The sequence below is a fragment of the Myotis davidii genome, unplaced genomic scaffold (assembly GCF_000327345.1).
Source record: "Myotis davidii unplaced genomic scaffold, ASM32734v1 scaffold244, whole genome shotgun sequence".
Taxonomy (NCBI): domain Eukaryota; kingdom Metazoa; phylum Chordata; class Mammalia; order Chiroptera; family Vespertilionidae; genus Myotis; species Myotis davidii.
In genome coordinates, this window is record NW_006294993.1 from 454,794 (window position 1) to 455,109 (window position 316).

The following is a 316-nucleotide window of genomic DNA, read 5'->3' on the forward strand; positions in this document are numbered from 1 at the left end:
CAAGCCGCCCTGAGGCTGACACCGAGCCCGGAGCCGACCGCTGCACTCGGGACCTCACCGATCTCTCACGATGGCCCGCGGAGCCGTGTGCGCTCCTCCCCCGTTTGAGGGACGAGAAACAGGCTCGAAGAGCTTATCCGCTTCGAGTGGCCTCGGCTCCCTACCGGGCCTCTCGGCCCCGCGTCCCCCGCCTCCTAACCCCGAGTCCGCTCAGGACGCTGCCCCTCGGCCCAGCCTCCGCCTGGCCTGCCACCTGTGACGGGTGGCCCAGACCGCGCCCCTCGACCCGGGCCGGGAACTTCCTCCGCGTAGTCAC